Source organism: Rattus norvegicus, chromosome 2 (assembly GCF_021556685.1).
Source record: "Rattus norvegicus strain SHRSP/BbbUtx chromosome 2, alternate assembly SHRSP_T2T, whole genome shotgun sequence".
Classification (NCBI taxonomy): Eukaryota; Metazoa; Chordata; class Mammalia; order Rodentia; family Muridae; genus Rattus; species Rattus norvegicus.
In genome coordinates, this window is record NC_141535.1 from 171,884,506 (window position 1) to 171,906,641 (window position 22,136).

Here is a 22,136-nt window from a genome sequence, read left to right on the forward strand (position 1 = left end):
ACCCCCCCCCTCTCTCTCTCTCTGTGTGTGTGTGTGTGTGTGTGTGTGTGTGTGTTAGCATGCATACATAACATGTTTATGAACTTTGGGTTCCATCCTTAGCATGAGAAAGGGAGAGCGAGAGCAAGGGGGAGGGAGAGGAAGGGAAAGAGAGAAAGGGAGGGAGGGAGGGAGGGAGAGAGAGAGAGAGAGAGAGAGAGAGAGAGAGAGAGAGAGAACAAAAGGAACTCTCTTGCCTTTCTTGCCTTTGTTGTTTTTCTCCCTCTGGATTTTCCCACGTGCCCGCTCGTCTTTCCTAACAAGTAGCCAATACATTTCAATTCATTTCTGCCCACTGTCAGCAATAAAATCTATAACTGCACTTAAGTTTTCAAAAGGTAATTTCTGAATCACCAGCAATGCCAATGAGAATCAAAACACAGTATCTTTCCTATCGGTGCACATGTTCTCCCTTCAAGATCGTCACGCTGCAGCCTACGTGTGTTAGAGTCCCGGGGATGAACAAGAGACACCTACTACCCACCCGGAAGCCACATCGACGGCATTTAACAAAATTTCATGTCTCACTCCCCACCCCCCGCACCCACGTTTCTGTTCACTCTATGATGGGGCACCGTTAATGGTGGTTTTAATTCCCAGTAAATATGAGGCATAATTTATGCTAATTTGAAGGTCGAGAATTTCTCCTCTCTTGTAGGGAGTACTTAAACTATTTCGGACTGCTTATTTTTATCTTCTGGGAAGACTAGATAATGGTAAATGTAGAATGTATTGCGAGGCAGTCTAATTGTACATATACAGTTGTAAATGATGAAGTGTTACTCAGGCTTTGTGGTTCTTTTCCCTTTAAACCCTGAGACTTTGGGTACCATGACATATATCCACAGTCTTGATTACCAAACTGTTTTAGCCAGATTAGAAAATATAGAATATCATGATGGCCAAAGAAATGTTGAATAATTGAATTTCTGGTTAATACACAAATGCAAAAGCAATACTGAGACCCTGAACTCATCACTAAACACTTTCATAGATTTTAAAGTCTTCAATCCACAAAAATGGTAATTCAGTCAGAGAATGTGAACACCCACAAACAGACAATTCTTTTCATCTAAACTGCAAGAAATAAATCTATAACTGAGTGATAAGGAAAAATCTGGAAAGAGGTTACTGAAGTGGAAACTTCTAGTTTTTGGAAGGTTAGCTACGTCAAATGATGTTTTGCTGGGGCACACAGGGGAAAGGATGTCTTGCTAAAGAAGGCACATGAAAGACTTTTCCTGAAGCAGACAGAGGTGAAAGGACACATGATGAAGGAGTGTAACTAGGACCCCACAGACAGTGGGAGATGAGCACTGAGCTTTGGTTTGGTTTGCTCTGCCTTGCTACTCTTCGCTAAAGACATGCACGTATTGGATGGCTTCACATAGCGTTGTTGAGCTGGACTAGTGGTAACACTGCCATTGAGAGAAACTGAGCAAGAGCTGTTCCCAGGGTTCCTGCGGCAGCTTGCTGCCCCTGGGGTCTCACCTCGGGCCAGTTGGTGAGCCTGGCAGTTTCTTCAAGATTGAACTACAGCCGATTGGTGTCTGCTTGCTGAGAGGACTAGACTGTAGCTCCTGGTTCATGCCAGTTGTCCGCTTGCCTAGAGGGCCGCTCTGTAGCTGCTAAGTTGCGTTTGCTATTTGCTGTTTGCTATGGGACTGAACTGCTGTTCAAGAAGATCGAGCTCGTCCCCAAAGAGCGATTGCTGAACAGGTCCGCTTCCCTCATGTCCTAATAACTTTTCTCTTCCACTGTCTCTGCTGGGTGGTGGGCTAGAGGAGAGATTGAGCCCTTATTAAAAGTACGGAAAATGAACACCATGAGTTCAGTTATTTAAGATGATTATCATGACTATGTAAAAAGGAGTGTTTTAAAATGAGAAATATTTACTCTCATGTCCCTTTCCTCTTTGAAATCTGAAACTCTTTGTCTTGCCCACAGTCCTGGTCCTCTGTGGCTAGCAGCTTGTTGTGCACGTTTCCTTCATCAGTCTTCTCTGCTTAGCCGTCTTAATCACAGCTGCTATTTTCATTGCGCCTTTTCATGAGAGAAGCGAAACATAGAGGAGGATAATTGAGGGCACAGAGTGGGTACCCAGAGCTTGTCTGAGACAGGTGTGGAGCTCACACGGGGTGAGTGGAGGGTGTGGAGCATACGCTGAGTGAGTGGAGAGTGCCGAGTGCACACGGGGTGAATGGAGGGTACTCAGGGCACACGGGGTGAGTGGAGGGTACTCAGGGCACACGGGGTGAGTGGATTTTTGCATCCAAGACAATTCCTAAAAAAGCTACAGGAACCATACTACAACGTAAGATCAAAAAACATAAGCAAACTAAATAATCCTGACTTTAAATCGTTGGTATTTTGCTTCCAGTTGTTTTTATATTTTTAAAATTTTTTTCTTAATTTTTGAGATCAAAGCTTAGTTAGCGCATTTCTCCCTTAGCTCCTGTCCTTCCACTAGGCCCTCCCACATGCCTCTCCCTGCTCTCCTTCAGATTCATGGCCTCCTTTTTAATGAATTACTATTTGCATTAATTTTTAATAACACTTATTCAAACTATACTCTTTGTTCTTGGAAATTAGAGAAGGGAGCCGTTCAGTATAGTTACTGGACATGATATATTCTGTAAGCTACAGTTCTGAAAAATCAGGGAATGCTATAGAGAAAAAGCAGCTAAATGATACCGCCACATTCAGTGACTGACACTAGCCTGGATAGTGATTTCAGGTTTTTTTCCTTTAAAATATCTATTTAGCTAGATATAATGGCATATGACTTTAATCCGTGCACTGGAAAGGCAAAGGCACATGAATCTCTTAATTTTCAGCCAGCTTGGTCTACATAGCAAGTTCTTGGCCAGCCAGGGTTACATAGTAATAATATATTGTCTCAATGTTAAAAACAATTTAATTGGTTATATATTTGGCAATGAGTGTCACTATGTTCCTTGCTTAGGACAAGCAGAACTTCTGGGCTCCAGTGACCCTCTTGTCTTGGCCTTCTTGGGAGCTGGAACTACAGGTACACACCACTGTCCCAGGACAATGAAGAAAAGGTGTCCACGGGGGGTGGGCAGGAGGTGAGAGGGACAGACACACCTGGTCTCTAGGGCATGGTTGGCAAGACTTGCAGGGAGGCCCAAAATGACCCATAGCGCCTCTTTCTCTTGAAGGTAAGGAAGAAGTGGGCGGAGCCATCTGAACATTCTACAATGTGAGGCTAACACGCTGAGCCATGGGCTGTGCAGGCTGCTGCTCTGTGAACCAGGCAGGGTCACGGATCTGGGGAAGGAGTGTGCATAAGGCAATGATAGAAGAAGGTGAGAAGAGCTGAGTAAGACCCTCTGTGAAATGCCCCTGCTTAACTCACCAGACAAGGGGAAGCTGATGGGAATCCTGTATTTTATTCCCTTTGGTTTGTAAAGTGCATTAAAAAAATGTTTTAAGTTCTTCCACAGGAAGGCATTTAGAATGGAAAATGTATTGTTGACAGTGTTTAAGATTCATGCCTCTTGCCAGAGTAGTGGCAGACGCCTTTAAATGACGACTCTTTTTCTTAAGAAGCCTCACACAGCCTTGGATGTAGACAATTGCTATCTTCTTTTGCTTGTACCTCTGTGTGTGTGTGTGTGTGTGTGTGTGTGTGTGTGTGTGTGTGTGTGTAAAACCTGCACATAATTATGTATTTGTTTTCTTAATAAACTCCAACATTGATTCAAAAGGGGAAACAGCAGCAATGAATCTTGGCCTTTGCCTCTTACCATGAATAAAAAAAAACCAAAAAAAACAAAAACAAAACAAAACAAAAAACCATGAGCCTAAAAGTAAGAGCTAAATGCAAAACATTTCTAGAAGAAAACGAGGTTGGGGTGGGGAGGTGTATCTTAGTAACTGGCTTTGGCTAAGATTTCTCAGATACAACACAAGAAGCATGGCTATAACAAGAAATCAATAAGCCCAGCTTTTAATTAAAACCACAATGAGATTCCTAATGGGATGGGTAATATTACAAAGATAGACCATATTAGTACTTGGTGAGGCTATGGAAGACCTGAGACTGTCATGGACAGCTGGGGTAGGAGGTAACGAGGGGAGAGATTTCTGGGGCCAGAACTGGGAAGAAAAGAGGGATGGCATCTGCAATCAGCGTGTAGAGCAAATAAATAGTTATTGAGACAAAACAAACAAAAAACAAACAAAAAAACAATGACCCCATAGGCTCATATTGCTGAATGCTTAGTGACCATGGAGTGGAAATCTTTGATAGGATTAGAAGGATTAGGGGGTGTGGTCTTATTGGAGGAAAAATATCCCTGGGAGTGGGCTTTGAGATTTCAAAAGCACATGTCAGGCTCAGTCTCACTCACTCACTCACTCACTCACTCACTCACTCACTCATTCTCTCTCTCTCTCTCTCTCTCTCTCTCTCTCTCTCTCTGACCCTGTCTCTGTCTCTCATCTCTGCCAGTGGATCAGGAGCAGCTCTTAGCTTCTGCCTCTTCACCATGCCAATCTGATGCTACCATGCTCCCTGACATGATGATGATGCATTAACCCTCTAAAGTGGAAGCAAGCCTCCAAGTAAATGTTTTTTTTTATAAGTGTCACCTTGGTTGTGTCTCTTCACAGCAATAGAACTGTGGCAGAAGTGCTTATGCTACTTACAAAACAGGAAGTCCTGGAAGTCTACAGGCGAGAGCCTTCAGTGCCCTAGACATGGTGGAAGGACTTGGTACAAGCTAGCTTTGCTTATTGGTGGCCTTGGGCCCTCACTCCATTCATAAGGTGGAACTGTGCTGAGAACAAATGGAAGCTGCAGGGCAAACCACCCCATAATCACTTTCTCCCTTGAGGACTCTGAGGTATGTGCCACATGTCCCCAAGAGGTTCCTGAATCGTGGATTGATCCTCAGCTGTTTTCAGTGGTGTGGAGGCCATTACAGATCTCTGGATTGGCCCTCCCCTTCACTGTCTCACCCCTTCACTCCTTCATTTCTGCCAGGACCATAGTATACAGAGTCCACATTTGCACTTCTACTCTAATGCTTACTGTTAGAGTCTGTAAGTCCAAGCAAGGAGACTCAGAATGAGGCTCTAGAGTTGGAACACTGGTTGATCAACAAATATGAGTTGGTGATGAAGACTCAGCATCTATCAATGAATGGGGCCCTCATAGCCTAGCCCTTACTGATACTTGTTCAGGTAGAAGAAAGTACATTGGGCAGATGTTAGCAGAAATGTACTGGGGGAGCAATGGTCACTACGAGACTTATGGAGCAGGGTTGACTCCTGTTAACTGATACAGAAACCATGAAGGGAGAAAATAATGGGATCATGTCAGGGAGAGAGCATGAGCTAAAAGCCAAACACCTTCCCATGACATCATTTTTGTAGATGTAGAGTCAGCAAGTAGAGTCATCTGAAAAATGAGGGTCAGATTTAATGGTAAATTAAACAACAGAAATATAAAAGATTCAGAACCAAGCAGATTTCTTAAGCTAAAGTCAGGGGTTTACTTAGTAAGATGGCTCTGAGATCATGGGTATCTGGGTGATAGACTTAAGGCTTTGAATCTCTGCATTCCTCTTAATGTTCTATTAAGAGTATTCTGGAATTTTCCCTTACTAAGTAAAAGTAAAGCCTAGCTTCTATTGCCTGGAGCCTTACAGAGGCCTTGCTTATAGCAGATGTGTTGCAAGATAATGCTTGTCTCTATTTTCTTACATCTATTCTCAGCTTCTAGGCCAATAATTAGGTTTTTTTATGAGCCACACAGGGAAATACTGTTATGTGAAGGGATTATTCATCAAAAGACATTGCAGAACCTGGCACGTTTGCACCAACAAGAACCAGAAAAATATGCCTTGGAATGGATCTTGAAGTACCAACAAGGGCAGAGGATAAGGCTTCACAGGGTGAGTGTACCAATATAGGTCCATTATCTAGTAACTCGGAACAAAATGTTCCAGTAAAATCTCAAGAAGTATTCTTAACACATGGCATGCCAGCTCTTGAAGGTGAAATGACAGTAGATGCTGGAGCTTCTCAGGAGACGAGGAAGGTGTCAAAAGCTTGGAAGAGATCAGAAGTAAGAATGTGGTAAACAGGCTGAGAAAGAGATTAGGGAGACGACACCCTTTACAACAGCCACAAATAATATAAAATACCTTGGTGTAAACTCTAACCAAGCAAGGGAGAGACCTGTATGACAAGAACTTCAAGTCTTTGAAGAAACTGAGAAAGATCTCAGAAGATGGAAAGATTTCCCATGCTCATGGATTAGTAGGATTAACATAGTAAAAATGGCCATTTTATCAAAAGCAAGCTTCAAATTCAGTTCAATTCCCATCACAATTCCAACACAATTATTTATAGACCGTAAAAGAACAATTTTCAACTTTATACGGAAAAACAAAAACCCAGGATAACTAAAACAGTCCTGTTCATTAGAGGAGTTTCTGGAGGTCTCACCATCCCTAATTTCAAAGTGTATTACAAAACAACAGGAATAAAAACCACACGGCATTGGGATAGAAATAGACCGGCTTATCAATGGAATGGAATCAAAGACCCAGAAATAAACCCACATACCTATGGACACTTGACTTTTGACAAAGAAGACAAAACCATAAAATGGAAAAAGGAAAGCATCTTCAACAAATGGTGTTGGTCTAACTGAATGTCTGCATGTGGAAGAATGCAAATAGACCCATATCTATCAACCTGCACAAAACGCAAATCCAAGTGGATCAAAGACTTCAACATAAAAATCAGACACTCTAAATCTAATAGAAGAGAAAGTGGGGAACTGCCTTGAACATAGAGACAGCTTCCTGAACAGAACACCTATAGCTCAGGTGCTAAGATCAACAATTAATAAATAGGACTTAGTGAAATTGAAAAGATTTTGCAAGGCTAAGGACACCATCAATAGGACAAAATGGCAGGCTACAGAATGGGAAAAGATCTTTACCAACCCTACATATGACAGAGGACTAATATCCAAGATAAGTAAAGAACTCAAGAAGACACCAACAAACTAAATAACCCAATTAAAAAATAGGGTACGGAGCTAAACAGAATTCTCAACAGAGAGATCGCTAATGGCTGAGAAGCACTTAAAGAAATGTTCAGTGTCCTTAGTTGTCAGAGAAATGCACATCAAAATGACTCCGAGATTCCATTTTACATTGGTCAGAATGGCTAAGATCAAAACCTCAAGTGACAGCACATTCTGGTGAGGATGTGCAGGAAAGGAAACACTCTCCCATTGCTGGTGGGAGTGCAAACTTGTACAATCACTTTGAAAATCAACTTAGTGGTTTCTCAGAAAATTGGGAATAGTTCTACCCTAAGATCCAGCTATACCATTCCTGGGCATATACTCAAAAGATGCCCCACTGTACCACAAGGACACTTGTTCAACTATGTTCATAGCAGCTTTATTTGTTAATAGCTAGAATTTGGAAACAACATATATGTCCCTCAACTGAAGAATGGATAAAGAAAATGTGGTACATCTACACAGTAGACTACTATTTATAAATAAAACCAAGAATTAAAAAAATCATGAAACTTGCAGACAAATGGATGGGACTAGAAAATGTTATCCTGCATGAAGTAACCCAGGCCGAGAAAGACAGGCATGCTATGCCCTCAGTGATAAGTGGACATTAGCATAAAATACAGGACGTGGTTATGCTACAATCCACAGAGCCACAGAAACTAAGAAGGAGGGCTCAATGGAGGATGCATGTGACTCTCACTCAGAAGGGCAAATAAAATAGATACCAGAGGTGGATGGAGGGAGGTAACTGGATGGGATGGGGATCAGGTGTGGGGAGAGGGCTGGGGATAAGAACAGAAATCGGTGGGGGCATTCTGAGACTAGTTGGAGACCTGTGCCTTGGTAAGCCCCTGTGAACCTATGGGGGTGACCGTTGCTGAGACTTCGAGAAGCTGGGGATATGGAGACGGAAGTGGTTACCTCCTATAGCCAGGCAAGACTCCCAGTTGAGGGATAAGGACACCAACCCACCCATAAAACCTTCAATCCAAAGTTTATCCTGCCTACAAGAAGTGCAGGGACAAAAATGGACCAGAGATGAGGGAATAACCAACCGATGACTAGCCAAGTTAATTCTGGGGACCTAATGTTGAGTATACATACACGCATGCACATACATACACACACATACACACATGCACATACATACACACATACACACATGCACATACATACACACATACACACATGCACATACATACACACATACACACATGCACATACATACACACACATACACACATGCACATACATATACACATACTACATGCACATACACACATACACACATGCACATACATACATACTACATGCACATACATACACACATACACACATGCACATACACACACACATACACACATGCACATACATACACACATACACACATGCACATACATACACACATACACACATGCACATACATATACACATACTACATACACATACATACACACATACACACATACACATACATACATACTACATGCACATACATACATGCACATACATACACATATATGGATTTTATAGGAATGACTTACAAACTGCAGTCCAGCTAATCCAACAAGGCCAACTTTGAATAGAAAGTCCAAGAATCTGGTAGTTGCTCAGGCCCACAAGGCTGGATGTCTCAGCTGGTTTTCTGTATCTGCTGGAATCCTGAAGACCTAGGTTCCAATGCCAGTGAAGGAATGGATGTGCTAGCAAGGTGAGGGCAAGCAGGCAGGGAGGAAACCTTCCTGATACCATGTCCTTATATAGGCTTCCAGTAGGCGGTGTGGCCTAGATCAACCGTGTATCTTCCTGCCTCAAGATCTGAATTGAAGGCCCATGTCTTTCAGCCTTAAGATCTGGATCAAGGGTTTGGAGAGAAGGCTCAGTGGTTAGGAGCACTGGCTGCTCTTCCAGAGTGTTCAGCTTCAGTTCCCAGCAACCACATGGCAGCTTACAACTGTCTGTAAGTTCAGTTCCAGGAAATCTGACACCCTTGCACCAATAGACATAGAATTTTTAAAAAAATGTATGTATATGCATATAATATATAATATACCGTATATCATATATAACATGTAACATATAACACAATATATAACATATATAATAAACACTATATGTAACATTATATATAATATATAAATATATTATATAAATATATAATGTATAAATATATATAATCCAACAATGGTCAACTTTGAATAGAAAGTCTGAGAATCTAATAGTTGCTCAATCCTACAAGGTTCAACGTCTCAGCTAGGGGCCAATGCCAGTGATACCATATGTGTTTGTGTGTGTGTGTGTGTGTGTTTGTGAGTGTGCCCTCCATTTCAGGACTGTAGTTCCAGATATAGTCAAGTTGACAACCAAAAACATTAATCACAAGTAATGAGGTAAATATAGGTATTTGGCCTTGCACCATGTAGATCCCAATTCAAGGTGATTAGAGTCTGTTCAGCCTTGGGGTGTTACTGAGTCTCTCTCTCTCTCTCTCTCTCTCTCTCTCTCTCTCTCTCTCTCTCTCTCTCTCTCTCTCTCTCTCCCCCTGTTTCTGTCTGTCTCTCTCTCTGTCTCTCTCTCTCTCTTTCTCTCTGTCTCTCTGTTTCTCTCTCTCTTTCTCTCTGTCTCTCTGTTTCTCTCTCTCTCTCTCTCTCTCTCTCTCTGTTATATATGTGTGGACATGTCTGTGTGTGTGCTCATATGAGTGGCAGTCAGAAGCCTATGTCATAAGTCCTTATTAAGCACGTCTCCACCTCACCTTTGAGACAAGGTCTCTCTTTGCACTTGGAGTTCACCTGTTTGGTTAGACAGCTGGGCAGCAAGCCTCAGGGACTGTCTTGTCTCCACTTCCCTCGAGCTGGGATTAACTGTACAGGCCAATGTTCCTAGCCTTTGACATAGGTGTTGGGGATCCAAGCTCAGCTCCTCATGCTTACATGTCAAGCCCTTTACTGATTGAGCCCTGTTCCCAGATCTCCGAGGTTTCTAACACACTGGAAATTTTAGGAATATTTATCTCGCAGGATAGTAACAATGGACAAGTGATATAATTTGTGTACATCTTCTATTCAGATATGACACATGGCAGGCGCTCATGGAGTAACACTTGATATTCTGATTTGTCCATGCCCCCCACCTTTTCCTCTTTGGAGACTTTCCATCTTCTTCATTTAACTTCATTCAGTTAAATTTGCCCTGTAAGCAAAGCATTTTCAAATGCATATTTTAATATCTAGACTGATCTTAATCTCGACCCTTAGTTCACAGCACAGGTTGGCACACGGAAGAAGATCGATCAATCTTAATAAACACAGGAAACAAGGAGATGTTGTAGCCTGAATTGTGTTCCCTCAAAACTCCTATGTCGGGAATCCGCTCCCCAAAAGCTCAGAACATAACTATATTTGCAAATAAGGTTTTGAAAATGGTGATAGATTTGAAACGAGTCTGTTGGAGGAGAGCCCTGATCCCACATTCCCCATGTCTTTCTCAAAAGAGGAAGTAAAGCCAGGGACACACACATGAAGGAAAGCCCAGAGAGAAGTCAAACATCTGCAAACCAAGGAGAAAGGTCTTGGAGTCACTGGAGCTCTATGAAAACGTAGGTTTCCGTTGTTCAAGCCACTTAGCCTCTGGTATTTGTTAAGGAGGCCCTAGCAAACCAGTGCAGCAGGGTGAGTATGATGACTCCGTTTGCAAACATGAAACTGCTTCAAGGGGAAAGACGTATGGGTACGGCAACATAAGCTGCGAATGGCAGAATTGGTGCTGACTCTGGACTCCCCCGACTCCTCTCTGCTACTTTTCATGAAGACATATTCAGATGGGCATGTTTTAATTAAAGTGTGTGTTTTTGTTTTTGTTTTTTTTTTAATCAAAACAGTGTAGGAGCATGCAAAGTGAAATCAGTCCTTGCCTTCCCCTCCTTCATGAAGACAGACATGCTATTTGCGGCACCAGCGAGGACCTTTCCCTTCCTTTATCCAGTATGGTTTCCTTAGCCCCACTTTCAACTGTACGGAGCCCTTACATTGTATTTGCATCTACAAGCTTATACAGATGGGTCCTAATTTTTCACATCCGTACATCATCTATTTAGTTCCCATTATTAAAGATGAGCCTTTAATAATCTCGGGACCTATGATTATCTCTCCACTCTTGAACTTTTTCCTTTAGAGATAGCCCAGGCTGGCCTCAAAGGCACCTTGTAACAGGGAGGATGACTTTGAACTTTGATCCTCCTACATCTACATCTTGAGCTCTGATGCCAGCATCGCACCCAGGGCTCCGGGTGTGCTAAGCACTCGCTCCACCTGCTGAGCTCTGCCCCACCCCTCCTTTTGTTTGGTACACATTTGTCCCTTCCATATTGTCTTTTCTTTTTAACCTTCATATGAGACCTTCAAATATCTGGTGACCATTGATGGCATTTATTTATTTTTATTTATAGATTACAATGTAGTAATTCATCTTCTTTCCTTTTCCCAAACCCACCCAGGTAGCCCCCTTGCTCTCTTTCAAATTCTTTTTCTTTAATTGTTGGTACATGTATATATAAGTACACACACACACACACACACACACACACACACACACACTCACACATACACACACACACACACACACACACACCCCTAAATACATACATACAACCTGCTCAGTCTGTGTAATGTTTCTTGTATGGACGTCTTCAGGATTGATCATTTGGTATTGGATAACCAATGGACGTGCTCTTCCCTAGAGCAGACTATTTCTCCTGCCCTCAGCATTCCTTAGATGCCTGTACTTCTTTGCATGCGGCTGAGGCCTCATGGGCTTCCTGCTCCTCCCCACACTAGCATGTCAGTTGGTGGTGTCCTTGTCTGGTTTAGTTTCTTCTTTTAGTGGCTGCTGGTGCTTTGGCTTCTGACATTTGCTTGTGTTCTAATGGACTGGTTTGTCATTGCTGGATGTACATGGGAGGCTGAGGCCATGACTTCTTGGTCTCTTGAGTCAGACTTTCCTGATGTCCATCGTGTTCTATCTCCTAAATTTTTCTGACACTTACTCTCCACGGCCACCACCTTTTCTGTTCCCTTTTTACATTTTGTAGCTTTAAAAACCAATCCCTCTATTGTTACCTTAGGGGATTTTGGGAGGAAGTGTAAACAGACACAGGTTGCTAACCAGTAGCCTACTTTTCTAATTTTGTCTTCTTGTGAATTTGGTTATTAGTCAATAAATATGGGTTCCTTTCAGTTCGGCTCAAGTGAATCGGAGTCCCCTAAGTAGCCCTGTTTCTAGCTGGTGCTTCCATAGCTTCATTGTACAGAGAGCCGGTGTGAAGATCAACAGAACCGCACACACGTAAGTATTGCTCAGATAAGACTGTGTACAGCAAGGTAAGGAGGTGTCAGCCGGCCCCTCGGGTGATGTTTCTGTGATTCCCGAGGAGGACGAAAGCGGCTTCTGCAAGAGCATGGCCTAGTATGAGGTGGCGGAGACCGGAAGAGGAAGAGACCTATGCAGGGGACATCTGACATGAAGGGCCATATCCCAAGTTGAAGTGGCTCCTACACTCTAGGGGTAAGTCGGGTGAGCTGTAAGACTCAAACTGGGGGTTAGAAGGTGTCTTCGTGTGGGGATGACCTGGCCACAGAGGTCAGACTGAGGGTGATAGCCTCCAAAGGAATAACCAAGTAAATCGACGTATTAAGGATAACTGCTGCCAGATTTCTCACTTTAGGAGCATGGAGTCAAATATGAAAAAAGAAAGAACTAGAAAAAACAATACACTACTGAACAGGAAGTAGCTGCCACTGTGAGCTATGGTTACAACACGTCTGTGACACCTGTTCCATAGAGTATGAATAGGGGATGTCTTTGTGAGTGTGTTCCCTACTCTGCTGTCCAAGCCTTGCGGAGGCAAACTGCAGCCACCAGTTCTGCAGAGACCTTGACTTCCAAGTACCATTGGAAGTACCAAGTACCAAGTACCATTGTCACTTGAGAAGAACTAGGGCTCCTCACCTAGGTGCCAGGTCTAGCTAAAAACAGTAATAGTTAAATAGCAAACATTCCTCCCATATAAACTCATGGCATGAAACATATCTTATACTAGACATTGATTCACTCTTCATCTGGAACTCAAGTTTATCTGATTACCTTGTATTCTGCTTGACAAAATACTCCTTGGAGAAATGACTGGTTCCATCCCTGGGACAAGGAAAGTACAAGATGAGCTTGGAATATTTTGTTGTGTTATAAAGGAAGTAAATAATACTCAGAGCTGGTAAGGTGGCTCAGTGGGTAAAGGCACTTGTCGGCACTTGTCCTGCATTCAATCCTGGGGACCTACATGGTAGAGAGAACCAACTGCTGCAAATGTTCCTCTGGCCTGTACATACCTGCTAGCATTTGTCCACACTCAGTGTGACAGGATGTAGAAAGAGGCCTGAGAAGACGGCTTGGTGGTTAAGACGCCCTTGCAGAGGATTAGAGTTTTGCTCCCAGTGCCCACAGCCCACATGAGGTGGCTCGAACTGCCTGTAAAATCAGCTTCAAGTGATCCAGTCGTTTCTGGCCTCCTCAGGCACAGTGCATACAACACATATGCACCAGCCTCATACGTGTAATTAAAAATAAGTTTTCAAATTAAATATTCAGGGAATAATGGGTCCAAATGATCCCATTAGAGGGAATTCTGCTCACTAACTATGGGCCAATTTGAGCACCAAAAGAATGAACACTAATGGATCATAACCCTTTGAGTGAAGTAAAAATGGTGCTTCATACTGATAAGAGGAAAAGAATAAACTGAAAGTTTGATGAAGAAAATAAGATGGACAGAGCGCTAAAAGATCTCCTTAAATGTTAGTTACTAATTCCAAGTAAGAAGCTCGGCGGCTTCACTCTGGAGCCGCTTCTTTGTGAAGAAACCTGGCAAACACTGTTTCAATCAAGTGACTGAAGGAGATGTCATCAGTACTAGGCTGAACTCAAACTGACACCTGATACACAACGAATACGGTGTTACGTTGGTGATATTCTAGCTAAACACCAACAGGTTGAAGTTGAGGGATAGTTAAGAAAGCTATTCATTGTCATCTTGAGAAGTTCAAGGTCATGATTTCCAAAGGTATTTTAGATGGGAGGTTAAAAGATGGGACAACTAATTACGACACATTCTAAAGTAGCTCCTTATCTTGCTATAAGGCATATGATATGATGGGAATAATTGTATTTAATGAGGTCCTAGGATTATACTAACAAGACTGATTGTTAATTGTGATTATTGATACATGAAGCCCTGCATAGATCCCTTTAAGCAAGAGGGCATAAGGTTGGCAACTTATTCCCAAACTGTTCAAGATAAAGCTATTTGTACTGCGGTTGCAACTCTAAGTTTCAATTTGCTTCAAAATAGGCCAAAAAAAAAAAAAAAAGGGTTTCCTTTTGTTTGAAAAGGAAAGACAGTTATAAACAGTCTTTTACTTGAGCCTAAAAAAAGAGCTTAAAATTCCAGTAATAAAATGTGTTTTTCAATAACAATACAAAAGAGTAAAAGTCAGCCATCTGGAGATCACAGATTCATTTATTAAAAGATGATCCTAAAATTAAAATTTCCGTTTTGAAACTACAAAAAAAAAAAAAAAAGAGTGGCTTCTCCAACTACATAATTTCTGTGTAAAAAGAAAACTGCTATGTAGAACAAAAGCATTTGTAGGGTTTAGACAATAGTATTTCATGTCTTGGGAAGCTCTCAGTCCTTTGTGTATCTGGTAATTTTCCACCCGTCTCTCTACTTTGCACTTTCCTCATTCACAGACCTCCGAGCTCACTCTAACCTTTGGGCTCAAGCAAACCCCTGGATTTAGAGCATGGCATTGCCTCAAGACATCATGCCAATGAGGTCTAAATGAACGTGTTCTGGAAATACTGGATTCTGAGGATTAGCAGTCTTTTGTTGCTTGTCAACTAGATGATAAGAATCAACAAGAAACAAATGCCAAAGGAAAAGAAATCGCCTGGGTTTAGGTGTGAATGTGGAATGCTGCCACTGTCGCCTCCAGCCTCCCGAGATTGAACACTTGATCCCTAGCTGGTAGTGCTGTTTTGGGATGTTATGGAACCTTTAGGAGGTCACACCTGGCCACCCTTAGGTGGCTCAATGGGTGTAGTGCTTTGAAGGTATAGGCCAGCCCTGGTTCTAGTCAACTTGTTTGAGCAATCTGTCAAAATGGGAACAAGTCACACTGCAAGCTCCTATGGCCAAAAGTTCCCAACTATTGTATCTTGCCTTCATTCTTCCCTCAAAGTGTTTCTTTCTGGTGTATGGTAACATTGAGGACAAAGGAAACAAATAGACCTGGGGACCTGTTGGCATCAGTGAGCATCTGCATCAACTTTGGAATCCCTGTCAGCCAAATACTGCTACTATTATTACTACTTCCTCGTCCTCCTCTTCCTCCTTGTCCTCCCCCTCCCCCTCCTTCTCTCTAAGTTTCAATATGTATCCAGGCTGCCTTTGATCTCCTGAATGCTGGGATTACAGGACTGCATAACTATGCCTGTTCTTTGGTGAATTCTATGGAGAGAACCAGTAGCCCTTCAATGTATTCATGCCAGTTGTGTTGTTATTTGCACCTTTTGTGACTTACAAATTTGATGTGGTATGTGTGTGTGAGAGAGAAAAATAGAGACCCAGGAGCGTTGAAAATTGTTCACTCAATGCAGTGGAGGGAATGTGTGTTCAAGAGCACTTTGGTGAGATGTGGAGAGTTTGTGAGGGTTGCAGCAATACATGTAGTGTTATCAGAAGCAGATAAAACGAGACAGAGTGGCTGAGTTCTCTGTATTAGCAGTTGGCTGACAGTTACATGAGGATTGTATCTGATGTGGATTCCCCCTCATCATTTACGTATGTTTGCACATTTGTGAGTATGGGTGTGTGTACATGGTTGCAGTGGCCCATGACTCTTCTTTTGTTACTTTTGGCCTTATTCATGGAGGCATGGTCTCTCAACTGAATCCAGTGCTTGCCAACATGACCAGCATGGTTAGTTAGCTTGGTCCAGGAATCCACTCTTGGTCTTTTGAACTTTAGAATTACAGCTGGGCTTCCATACCTACCTGACATTCTTGCATAGATCTTGGGAATTTAAACTCTGGTCCTCATGATTGCATAGCAAATGTTTTAGCTACTGAACCGTCTATCTCCCAGACTCTCTGATGTGGATTTAGATGTTTCCTATGCTCTAAGTAGGTTTTTCTACTCTGTTATTTTAACTCCAAACCTAAAAGGCTGTTAGGTAGAACAGTCTTTGGTTATGAAATGAAGGAATAGTAGTGTCTGGCTTATGTGTAGGCGTTGGAACAGTTTAGGGATGGTGCAGACAGCTGGCATCGAACTTCTCATGTGAACCTCCTCCTATAAAATGGTAGGCTATGATTTTTATTTGGCTAGTAAGGGAGATGCTAATCCTGGAGTGCAAGGTTGGAAGAGCTCAAGGCTGTGGATCTTTGAAATGGAAGCTTATTGATCAAATATCTCCCGGAAAGGGAACTGATCTACTGTGACACCTGCTCTACCGAAGAGCCAACCTTATGATTTTTAAAGGCAGGATTCCACTGTATAACCCAGGCTGGATTCTACAACTCTACCTGCTGAGTTTTCTCTATAGGGTTTTTACAGTTTAGAACTTCAAACGCATGCTCTGTAAACCTAGAATCACAAAGGTGGGTAGCATTGTCATATCAGGTCACAAAAGCAGATGTAACCCAACCTCATGAGCTATGCTAAGGCACTCACACACTTACTTGTTATTCTTTATGTCTTGAAGTGCAGGCTTGCTATAAACTTGCTCAGACCACTGAGGCCAAGGTCAACATGAACGTAACAGTGGTAGAGTCTGGATTCCTGCAATCATGTGATGCACTAGCTCAATGCCTCTTGTTTCTAGCATCAGAGGCAGGAAGAAATCACCAACTACTCCCTGAGAAGACTTTTATGGATTTGACTGTTAGTGATGCATATTGCTTCTGCCCACATCTTATCTGCAAGGCTAACAACAAAGAAGGTTGGGGAATGGAGTCTTCCCATGTGGCCTGAAATTGGAAGTAGGAATGTGGGCTCTTCATTTACTTGTGAGACTTCTGAAAATTAGGTAATATAGCTTTGATAAATGCTATTTCCTTTCCTTCTTTTTCCTAGGGATTAGGTACATACACAACTTCAATGAGACGAAACCACAGTGGCAGATAGTGGTGGTGGACTGGGGAAGCCGGCTTCCTGGTAAAGGATAAAGGGATACAGTCAAGGGAATCAGTTGTAGTTTTGCTCTGGTCATCTAAAAGTGAATAAGAACTATTATGTTAGGAGGTGTTCTTGAGAGGACCCTAGGAATGACAATTCAAGGACACAGAAAGAAGAAATAAGGGCGTGTTTGAAGAACAATCCAGGGTCTTCCAGGTAAAGCATTTTGGAAAGTGGTAGAAGGAAGGAATGTCCAGGATCCCCTTCAGAAAATAGGGGGTACTCAGTAATTCAGTGACTCCTTTCAGCATCTAATGCTGTTTTAATTGAAGTCATAGGTACATAAAATCTACTGAAGACGATAGATACTTTCACCAAAAGTTCAAAATGCTTGACTTGAATGACAAGTTATAAAAAGAGGATGACAAGGTGGAAGGCAATTCTCTGTATTATTGGAGAGGGCAGTTTCAGTTTCTCTAACATACAAATTGAGAATGCTTTGTGTGAAGCTTGATTGAACCCAGGCTGGGTTATAAGCCATGGAAAACAATGTTAGGGCAGGAAAAATTACATATGAACTGGTCAGACATAGATTTTTTTGTTGTTGTTACTTTACTTAGGATCAAAGGTTAGGGTAAGGTACAGGTGTATCCTCTTCCTGAGAACTTCCTGCTGAAGCACTTCAAGGCTTTCAGTGTCAGAATGCCTGAAAACTTATTTCAAATTGTTCGGAAAGCAAATATAGCAAAATGTTAATGGCTGAATCTAGATGGAGAATGTATGAAGACATATTCTCCTGTCCTTTGTAGTTTTAGAAATTGATATAAATTTCAAAAATAACAAGTAACATTTCTGCTATAGCTTTGCTTATCAAAAGAACAAAAACTATAACTCATTTACCCAGAGAACACATCAGAAAATGTTAACAGCAGGTCTCACCCACGACCTCCTGATAGGGTTTCTCTGTATAGCTGTAGCTGTCTTGGGACTTGCTCCGTAGACAAGGCCGACCTCAAATTCAAACATCCTCCTGCTTCTGCCTCCGGAGTGCTGGGACTTAATCAAGAGTTTAAAACAGTAGTAGCTAGGGTCAACTATTCTCTCTGGCACATTTTAGGCACTGGGCTATAAACACCATGAATGGGGATGTGAAACCTGTTTTCTTTTTTTTAAATTAAAATTAAATTTATTATTGTTTCGTGTGTTCAGAGGTTAGAGAGAGGGCGACTTGTGGGTATTCTCTCCTTCCACTCTGTGGGTCTCAGGGACAGAGGTCAGGCTGTCAGGCTTGGCAGCAGGCATCCCCATCCGCTGAGCCTTTTCTTGGCCCTGTTTTCCCCTCACCACACAGCCTCTCTCTTGCACTTAGTTAACTGTTAGGAAGTAGAAGAGAAGTGTGATTTTTGTCAAATGAATGGTGATGTAAATGTAAAAATTCTGTTTACAATACTCTCTTCTAACTTCTGCATATCATGACATTTTGGAGTAAAAGTAAGAACACACTACTAATATCTGCACAACTAGCACTCTTACAATCACCTGTTAGTTCAGGAACTTAAGTTTTCAATCGCTGGTTAGGCATGCTCAAGCCTATGTACCCCAAACTAAGTAACACCTAAGACTACCTTAATATTTTCATACATTTATCAAGATGGTTTTAATCAATATTTTAAAAGCAATGGCTGGAGTTTATTACATATTTCATCACCAATGTAAAACCAAGCAGTTAGAATCCCAGAAGAGATGCCTCTGGGGCTTTAAGGTTAGATTATGGATGGCTACAGATGACTCGACTGTTTAACTTTTTTAAAAATTGAAACCAGTGGTCATCTATCACTTACATCTCAGAGTCAAGCGCTTTTGCAAACCCAAATGAGAACAGTAACCCAGAGAGTCCTATTGGTCTGCAGTTTCCCTGGGTTGATTTCATCCTTTAAAAACGTTAAAAATTCTGACATTCTCCAACACGCATAACAGCACTGTGAGATTATTAGGGATTTGCTCAGCACATCAAAGGCTTTTCCTTTAACACCTGAAACTTATTACCTACTACTTCATCCATGTCTTTGCATATGGAACAGAGAATATAGTGGATTGCATAGTCAGTGATTGTTATGTTGTGGGTTCTTTTCACTTCCACCCTTCGCCCTTTCAACCCAGTAACACTAAATAGGAGAGAAAAAAGGATAGAAAGGAAAGGGGTTGACATATTGTTAACACTACTTCCTGCTGATTCGGGGTGTGGAGCTCCTTGGGGCAAGGTTGATCTTCAGCATCAGGATAGGAGATCTAATTTCTTCTTCTTTGCATACAACTACTTAACAGAACTGTGACCAACAGCAAACAATCAACAATTCGCAATAACTAACGTTTTGGGGGCTCTAACATTTATATACCCTCTGACGAGTTCCCAGAATTCCAAACATCACAGAAACTATCTGCAGCTGGCAAAAACATGCCCCTGGTAGAGCACAAGGCAAATTCATAGTTGCAGAGGACAATCTGAAGCAGCTCCGTGTCCCACACCCGGCATTAAAACAAACGTACATTCCTATTTCTGTGGTTTTAAAAGAAACCAAAATTCTCACTACAGCTTTGGTTCTAAGTTGAAGGATAGAGGGGGGAAAAACCCATCTCATTTTTAAAGCAAATTTCATTTTATTTAGTTTCCTTTAAGCATATTAATCTTAAAAATGTTATTCATTTAGAAAGTAATTGTCTACAATTTCATACGCAATGCACTTTGATAACACTCTCCTTCCATTATCTTTCCTTATTCTCTTCCTAGACCCTTCTCTTTTGTGGCCAGTCCTCTTTCACTGGTCATAAAATTCTTAGGCCAGAAGAACTTACTACACTAGAGCTTTGCTGCGTGGGACTGGACAGTGTCCCATAGAGCCTGGGAATCGCTGTGCTTTGCTGCTCCAGAAGACTGAGTCAGTGGGAGAGAATGGAATGGTCTCTTTTAGAAGACTCTGGGTGGAGCGCTGCTTTCCTATTCACTTGCCTTCCTGACTTTTACTAAATCAATTTCTCAGGCCCCCAGCTTCCTCCAGTTTTAAAATATCACTAAGTCTAAACAAAGAGCTGAGATAAGAAAAAATAATGGGTCAAATGTAGTATACTGGGTGGCATGTCACAGTATATGTGAAATTACTTAATAAAATTACAAAAATAATTCCATATATTTCAGTAGGGGCTATGTAGGAAAGAATAAGCCATTGTGACTTTTATAAAATCAATGAACCAAGGAAATGAAAGACAAAAGCTCTGGTGGGAAAACAGCTTCTTATAATTGTCTATGAGAAAAGTACACAGCAACAAGAGATTTTATTCATATTGCTTTGAGAGTAAATGCTGCCTTTATGAACTGAGGGAAAATAAAAAAAGCTAAGATGTTACACTTTTAATACTTGAAAACATATTGTTTTGTAAAGAATAAATGTGTGTGTGTGTGTGTGTATATATATATATATATATATATATATATATATATATATATCCTACTTTAAACAGTTTATTATCAAATCATAGAGATAATTAGTTAGGCTAAAGTCTTATTTTAGAAAGAATCTGTCCTGAATATACTCATTTGGAGGCATTACTGTAGCCCAATCTTGGTGTTCAAATATAGACTACAAAAGGACACCCAAGGGACTGGAGAGATGGCTGAGTGGTTAAGAACACAGAGTGCTCTTATAGAGGTCTTGAGTTCAATTCCCAGCAACCATATGGTGGCCCACAACCATCTGTAATGGAATCCAGTGCCCTCTTCTGGTGTGTCTAAAGAGAGGGACAGTGTACTGATATACATAAATCTTAAAAAAAAAAAAAGACACTGGAATTGTGGGCATTTCAGAGATTACACATTAAAAATAGAGGAATGTAATTGCTATCAATATAGTTGTGATGGCTATTCTTGGTTGTGAACTTGACTACAACTGGGATTAACTAAAACCCAAGAAGTTGGGTATATCTGTAAGGGAAATTTTCTTAAAAATTTTTTGAAGTGGGAAGACCTGCTTTTAATTGGATCTTCTGATGCGGGAAGACCTACCTTTAATCTGGGCCACACCTCCTATTGGTGGCCTATATAAAGCAAGTGGAAGAAGGAAGCTTGCTCTTTGAATGCTGGCTCTAGCTCGTATGGGTGAATCCATTCCTTCACTGGCAATAGAGCCCACTTATTTGGCATTCTAGTACATACTGAAAACCAGCTGAGGCATTCAGTCTCTGGACGGAACAATTACTAGATTCTCGGACCTTTCTTTGGTAGTCAGCCTTTGTTGGACTAGCTGGGCCATAGCCTATAAGCTGTTCTAATGAATCCCTTTTCTGGAAGTTCTGTTCCTGTAGAAAGAACCCTAATACAATAGTAGATATACAAAAGATCCTCAACAGAGTCAATAACTGGGGAAATGTAAGTTAAAATTGAATTGAGTTATGCTCTACACTCAGCAGGATGGGAAGATGGAGTTTCTGCCTTCGGTCGTGAGGTGTGGAGCAATGGCATTCCTCTAACTAATGTGACCCTATCATGTTAGACGACCGACCACAAAGCATGATTTATTCATGTTTATGACATACACTCTCAAGTACAGACTACACAGAAATTTATATAGATGGAATGGAGTAGAGACTTACGGAATATTTGCAACAGCATTTATAGTAGCCTGGAACTGAACCCAGACTACTATCAAGAACAAAATGGCTAAACAAACTGTTATATATTGCTACAATGGAATACTGAATATTCAGGAATTAAAGGGAACAAATTTACAGCTATATGAA

The 22,136-nt window shown here is 41.5% G+C and overlaps 1 long non-coding RNA gene across 12 annotated transcripts; it reads left to right on the top strand.

Moving 5' to 3' along the window:
- The first annotated feature begins 1,584 nt into the window (after nucleotides 1-1,584).
- On the top strand, nucleotides 1,585-20,803 carry LOC147996327 (uncharacterized). 12 transcript variants are annotated; one of them, XR_015676016.1, is made up of 8 exons: nucleotides 1,585-1,758; nucleotides 3,005-3,070; nucleotides 4,678-4,910; nucleotides 5,825-5,963; nucleotides 12,350-12,457; nucleotides 12,546-12,676; nucleotides 16,933-17,256; nucleotides 20,134-20,803. It is a non-coding gene; the product is annotated as an uncharacterized LOC147996327 (long non-coding RNA). The 12 variants fall into 12 exon arrangements; XR_015676041.1 differs by lacking the exon at nucleotides 1,585-1,758 and adding an exon at nucleotides 2,006-2,177 and having other exon boundaries at nucleotides 5,804-5,963; nucleotides 12,543-12,676; XR_015676034.1 differs by lacking the exon at nucleotides 1,585-1,758 and adding an exon at nucleotides 2,035-2,177.
- Nucleotides 20,804-22,136: the final 1,333 nt, after the last annotated feature.